Source organism: Hydra viridissima, unplaced genomic scaffold (assembly GCF_058129835.1).
Source record: "Hydra viridissima isolate aposymbiotic clone 2 unplaced genomic scaffold, HvirCarnegie_v1 scaffold_15, whole genome shotgun sequence".
Taxonomy (NCBI): domain Eukaryota; kingdom Metazoa; phylum Cnidaria; class Hydrozoa; order Anthoathecata; family Hydridae; genus Hydra; species Hydra viridissima.
Genome location: NW_028324314.1, coordinates 9,970,034 through 9,976,131, shown reverse-complemented (window position 1 = coordinate 9,976,131; position 6,098 = coordinate 9,970,034). Strand labels below are relative to the sequence as shown.

Genomic DNA, 6,098 nt, shown 5'->3' with positions numbered 1-6,098 from the left:
TAACATCTTGTACTTTTATATGAGGCTACATATTTTATCACAATATATAAAAAAACATGAAGGAAATTTTGTCTGTTCGTTCTAAAGTTTAATTTTGATTTTTTCGCTGGACTATGCATATCAGCGTCTTCAACTAAGTAAAAAAATTAAATAATGAATGTCATATTTGTCTTGAATTTGAAATCAGTTTTGAAGCATTCTTCCTTGGAATTTATGGAGAAAGTGATTGTATGCAAGATAGGATGACTACAGGGAGGCTATTGTTGTAATTATTAATAAACAAACATTTTAAACGAGAACGGTGTTAATTAGCTAAGGTATAATGTCCATTAAATTAGCTCAAAAACTGGTTGTATGATTGAACGTTTATTCTAGATTGAATACTCAACTTGAATATTTAATAATAATTTTCATAAAAGTTTTTTTGTGTGTGTGTTAGCATGCATTAACAAAAAACGATCAAAAATATACCCACCCAACATAAGACGACTTTAAGACGTATGTAACTTATCTTTAACTCGTCTAGACATCTGAAACTAGTTGAAGACGTATTTAAGATAGCCTTTCCACACCTAATGAAGACGTCTTCCGAAAACCAGTTTAAGACGTACTTAAGACTTCTTAACAAGACGTCTGTCGGAACAAAAAAAAAATATATATATATATATATATATATATATATATATATATATATATATATATATATATATATGTTTAACAACAGAAATATATACAGTTAAGGATAAATAACTTATACATAAAATGAATATAAATACAAGAAAGAAAAAATAATTTGTCACAGTTTTAAAGAATTTATCAAAGCCAATTTATGGCGAGCTGCAAGAATTACCAAGTACTTAATATTAACATAATATGATTTACCAGCTATATATAAACTAAATTTTATTTGACAAAAACTAATGGGTTATTATGTATTTTTTATAAATGAAAATGTATATGAAATATGAAAAACGAAAACATGAAATATCTGGCCGCATTTCGCAAGATAATTTTAAATTTGAATAACTTATATATATATATATATATATATATATATATATATATATATATATATATATATATATATATATATATAGCACACACATACATACATGTTGATATTATATAATATACTTCAGGTAGAATAATGTATTTGATAGAAAATAATATATTTCAGGTAAACAGGAGTATTAGGAAACCTCTTCACTGCTATGTATCCAGACAAATGTTGAGCCAGAGTCAAAAACTTTAAATGTGGCTGAAAAATCTGTGGACTAAGCTATTTAAATCTTAGTATAGATTGTTTTTGTCTATGATTTTATAATGTAGAAATAAGGTTAAAATAAGATTAGTTAAAACATTTTTTCTCTTTATGTTATTTTACAGTTTGATTCAATAGATTTTTTATTGTTTTTACTTATTTCAAAAATTGTTATAGAATTCTTACTATTATTTTTAGTTTCTCATGATTGTTAACTTACTATTAGTTTTAGTTTCTAGTGAATCACTAGGAGATAAACATGCAGTACAAGTAGCAACTGGTTTGTTAAAGCATAAAATGGAACGTGAAAGCATTGTAAGTGGAGAGTAGTTCAAGATGTCTACATCTTCTCTCTGTTATAGTTGGAGTGAATGAAATTTAGTCAAAAAGAAAGAAAGTAAATCATATCTCATTTCAAGCTATTATGGAGCTATCAAATGTATTAGAACTTTCTGAAAATAAAACCAAAAAATTATGTTCTACTTTACGCAGGAATCTAACAAGTGCTGATGAATCGAGCATTAATATTAAAATGACTGAATTTCTGGAAACTCTGAATATCTTTAGATGGTGTTCAAAATTTCTTTAAAGTTATTGTTAATGTTTTCGAAAATTATTGGCACCACTTCAACTTGAAGAAGTGAATTTCAACATGGCATTTGATCTAAAGTGTGCAAACAGCGTTTTCGGACTTTCAAATCACTCTCGCAAATATGCCTGTCTGTATTGTGAAGGAGAATGCTCCCTTGAAGCTGGGAAACTAAGAACATTGGGCTCCATAGACTTATGTTATGATCAATATGTAAAAAGTGGAAAAAAAAGATTAAAAATGCAGGAATACAAAAATGTAATAAATTCTTGTTTAATTTACTTAAAAGAAGATCAAGAAACTTTTCTTGAACACATTGTTCCTCCACCTGAGCTTCACATTATGATGGGAGTTGTGGATAAACTCTGTACTTTGCTTTTATATGTTTGGCCAGCTTTTCAAAGCTGGTTGAAAATACATTAAATATTAATGAGAGGGTATCATGGTGTAGGTTTAGATGGAAGCTAGTGATGTTCCAGAACCAGATTATGCCGAATCTCCGATTCCGGGTACCCGGCTGAAAAACCGGGTCCGATTCCGGGTACCCGGCACCAAGTCCATTTTTTTAAAAGTTAGAATACAAACTTGTGAAATCTCTAGCGATGAACTATTTACACAAAATACGCTTTTTATGCTAACTAACCAAAAGTTATGTGGCGGAACTACCATTTAGCAAAACCCCGCAATGCAGGTTAAGGGGCCTGAGTTGTAGGGGTCTGAATTATTTTAAAAGTTCTGCAATAGTTTTTTAATAACTATACTTAGTTTAAAGTTATTATTCTCTCCTGGTGGTTCGGGCTTAAATAATATTTTGTGTTTTAGGGGGCAAAATTTGAAGTTCCGCCACTGTAAGTTTTATTAGGGAAAGTAAAATATTTAGAGAGACAAAGAATTGCAAAAAAAGGGTAGACTTTCTCGACTGTAGTGTGATTAAAATAAAACAAGTTTAAACAAATAGAAAGAACTTAAACAACACTTATTTGCTGTATCTTATTTTAATTGTTTTATTAACTTTAGATTGTAATAAACAAACATTAGGTATTCTCCGTTATCTGCTTTTAGTCTGCTCCTTGTTGCTTTGTATATGTCCCCACCAGGTCTAAATAACCTTTCACTTTCTATTGATGACGGAGGTACTGTAAGATATTTTAATGCCATCTTTTTTAGTTTTTCAAATTACATTCCAGATTTACTCCACCACAAAAACGGACAACCTGTATTTTCTAAAAGAGGCAGAGATAAATAGTTGCCTATTTCTTGAGTAATTGCAGACCTTAATATTGTTTGCTTCTTAACTATGTCAGCAACTTCAATATCTATTAGTTCTCTTTCTGCCTCGGAACGTTTTTCACTCTGCTTTCTTCCAGTTCTCATAAAAGTTACATCTTTAAAACAATCATCAATGCTAATGAATCCAGTAGAGGCTGGAGCTTTTACTATTGGAACATCGTCGAAGTCAGAGTCAACAACATCTTGCGCTCCTTGCATTTCTTTCAATGCTTCTTCAACCCACTCTGTAATAACATTTTCATCTGCATGTTGTTAAAGTAATTTATATCGTGGATCCAAAAACGTTGATACACATAACATTTTATTAAGAAAAAATTTATCAAGCCTTTTTGTAATAAAACTTTTAATGCAAGAACAGATGGTATAATTATTGCGCAAGTTTCGTCCTTCCTACCACATTTTTTTGTTAAGTTTTCAAATGGAGCAAGAATGTAAACAAGTTTTTCGACGATTCCCCACTGATAATTAGTAGGAAGTTTAATTTCATCAAACTCTGCTGCATAAGTGGCCAAAGGAACTTTTTGTTCAAACGTTCTTTGTATCATTTCAAATGAACTGTTCCAGCGAGTTGGAACATCTTGTTTCATTTTGTGAGGTTCAGTACTTAAATGCTGCTGAATTGATTTTAATTTTGCACATGCTATTGGTGAATGATTAAAATGGGTCGTTATTCCTCTGCTTAAAGTTAAAATTTCCTTGATGGTTTTTTGGCTAAATATAGAGTCATGAATACATAGCTGCAAAGTGTGGATAAAGCATGGAATTGATGTCATTCCACATTTTTACCGCAGCCTTCATATTGCTTGCATTATCGGTAACAACAAGATGAATTTTGCTTAACGGGATTTCAAAAGATTCTAAACCTTTTTGTAAATACTCTTTTATATGAACACCTGTGTGATTTTCCGGAAAATGAATAACTCGAAGAAGAGCATTTTCTTGGGAAAATTTTGTTGGATCTATCCAATGTCTATTAATGCTTAAGAATGCGGTTTTCGCTGTATCCGCTGTCCAATTATCTGCCGTCAGAGATAAATAGTTTGCCACGGAGATTTTTATTTTTATATCTTCAAACAGTTCATCATACATGCTAGGGATTACGTTTTGGCTGAAATATGTTCTACATGGTAATTTGTAATTGGGGTAAGCATCTTTAATCAGTTCATTAAATCCCGTATCTTTAACAATAGAAAATGGCTGAATATCCAATGTGATAAGTTTGCCTAATATTTTATGGATTCGAAAAGATCTGTGGTCATCACTTTTCCATAGTTTTTTTTTGTTTAAAGCATGAATGTTACTTTGTGCTGTATTGGTGGTAGAAGCAACTGAGGTTTCAGAAATAGACGGAAATGATTGGATCTTTTTTTTTCCCGCAAGTTCTAACTCTTTGCTGTAGTTCCATAAGACTTTAAAGATTTTCCTCCTCTCGTAACTAAACTATCACACATAGTTTGCACTTGCTCATATGAGGAGTCGTGCTTATATTAAAAAACTTCCACGCTATACTTTTTTTATTCATAATTTTTCTTTCAAATAAAATTTCTATAAAGATAATGAAAATACGTTTTCGATTATTTTATATAAAAAGAAAATTTTTTTTAATAATACGCTGGAAATGCGCTGGAAATGCGCTACAAATGAAAAGCGCTATCAGCATTCGAAAGAAGAAGAATTATCTTGTGTTCTAACAGAATAAAAAGAAACTGTTAAATATTTTTTACCCCCATTCATTTTATTCGTATTCTCAAATTATTTTATTTAGGGTTACAGTTTTTGTATCCGTATAAATTTTTTTTCAAAAATATATTAAAAAATATTTTAAGTGAGATTGTTTTAAGTTAATAGAACTTTGTGTTTATCGACTACATAACGCTCTTAGAATTATATCAAGAAGTTTATTGGTTGAAGTTTATTGGTAGAAACTAAAAGAAAAATAAATTTAAGATAAAAAAGGAAGATAACTGGTGCCGGGTACTGCAACAAATGGCCGATATCGGATACCCGGTAAAACAGCCGATTTGCCGGGTCCCCGGGTCCGAACCTGGTACCCAGCACATCTCTAATGGAAACAATGATAATTGATTTATGCCCCTGTTAGATATTTTAGAGAGGAATGTTACCTTAACAATCAATATTTTACCAATAATTAATTGTTTGCGTAAGTTTTCATCAGTGAAATCAGTTGTGGTTGGTTTGGAAATGGGTACAGATATTTCTGTTAAAATTGAAGATTTCAAAGGTTCATTTTCTAGTCTTCAACTATATGCAAAAGATGTATTTGGCTATGACTTGAAAGTTTCATGGAAAATACATATTTTAGTGTGTCACATTCTCCTCTTTGTTTAGCACAATAATATTAGCTGAGGTAAAAGAACAATGCGGTGAATCTGTTCATTACAAATTTAAAAAAACTTGGATGAACTATAAAAGAAACATAGGACACAAAAGTTATGGGGAAAAGCTATAATCTGCTGTAGTAAATTTTATTTTAAACAAAAATTAACGTTTATATCATTTGTGATACAAATGTATTTATATTATTTTTTTTTTGTAAATGAAATAAATTAATATAAATGGGTTATTTTGATTACCTTAATGGCTTGTTTTATTAAAACTTTGGAAGAAAAAAAGCCAAAAATTATGCATTTTAAATTTGAAAATACACATATTTAGTACTTGGTTCAGATTTTTCTGACCAACATATACTGTGTTTACTAATGCATATGATTGATTAAATGTAAAAAAAACCAGGAGTGGGGAGAGTTGCAACCTAGGGGTCAATTTGGAGAACAGTGTTGCTTCACTTTTTCTTTACAGAAATTTTGTGAAGTTAGACATCTAGATAATATATACAATTGGGAAGGATTAACTTGTAAAACCGGTAAAGATAGGCAAAACAACATCTATACTCGACATGAAGATTTATAATATATTTGAACTAAAATTTGTCATTTA

At 30.1% G+C, this 6,098-nt stretch overlaps 1 pseudogene; it reads left to right on the top strand.

Moving 5' to 3' along the window:
- Positions 1–1,147: 1,147 nt before the first annotated feature.
- LOC149878583 (uncharacterized) lies at positions 1,148–5,646 on the top strand (annotated as a pseudogene).
- Positions 5,647–6,098: the final 452 nt, after the last annotated feature.